This window comes from Gracilinanus agilis, chromosome 3 (assembly GCF_016433145.1).
Source record: "Gracilinanus agilis isolate LMUSP501 chromosome 3, AgileGrace, whole genome shotgun sequence".
NCBI lineage: Eukaryota > Metazoa > Chordata > Mammalia > Didelphimorphia > Didelphidae > Gracilinanus > Gracilinanus agilis.
Window position 1 is genome coordinate 594,980,360 of NC_058132.1, and position 1,089 is coordinate 594,981,448.

General features: G+C 32.8%; 1 protein-coding gene across 1 annotated transcript in view; it reads right to left on the reverse strand.

The window, feature by feature from the left end:
- The window catches only part of TRAK2 (trafficking kinesin protein 2), a 51,604-nt gene that overhangs the window by 15,013 nt on the left and 35,502 nt on the right, over positions 1–1,089 (reverse strand). The window lies entirely within an intron of this gene.

Below are 1,089 nucleotides of genomic sequence, written 5' to 3' on the forward strand. Positions count from 1 at the left end.
AATTTCATTGAAGAGAATGACAATGATGAGACATCCTACCAAACTCTGTGGGATGCAGCCAAGGCAGTACTCAGGGGGAAATTTATATCCTTGAGTGCATATATTAACAAATTAAGAAGGGCAGAGATCAATGAATTGGGCGTGCAACTCAAAAAATTAGAAAGCGAGCAAATTAAAAATCCCCAGATGAAAACTAAATTAGAAACACTAAAAACCAAGGGAGAAATTAATAAAATCGAAAGTAAAAGAACTATTGAATTAATAAATAAGACTAGAAGCTGGTACTTTGAAAAAACAGATAAAATAGACAAAGTACTAGTCAATCTAATAAAAAAAAGGAAAGAAGAAAACCAAATTGATAGTATCAAAGATGAAAAGGGAGACCTCACCTCTAATGAAGGGGAAATTAAGGCAATCATTAAAAACTATTTTGCCCAATTATATGGCAACAAATATAACAATTTAGGAGATATGGACGAATATTTACAAAAATATAAACTGCCTAGATTAACAGCAGAAGAAATAGAATACCTAAATAATCCCATATCAGAAAAAGAAATTGAACAAGCCATCAAAGAACTCCCTAAGAAAAAATCGCCAGGGCCTGATGGATTCACAAGTGAATTCTATCAGACATTCAAAGAGCAACTAATCCCAATACTATATAAATTATTTGATATGATAAGCAAAGAAGGAGTCCTACCAAATTCATTTTATGACACAAATATGGTACTGATTCCAAAGCCAGGTAGACCAAAAACAGAGAAAGAAAACTATAGACCAATCTCCCTAATGAACATAGATGCAAAAATCTTAAATAGAATACTAGCAAAGAGACTCCAGCAAGTAATTAAGAAGATCATCCACCATGATCAGGTGGGATTTGTACCAGGAATGCAAGGCTGGTTCAACATTAGGAAAACCATCCACATAATTGACCATATCAACAGTCTAACAAACAAAAATCACATGATTATCTGAATAGACGCTGAAAAAGCATTTGACAAAATACAGCATCCATTCCTATTGAAAACACTGAAAAGTATAGGAATAGAAGGACCTTTCCTAAAAATAATAAACAGTATATAC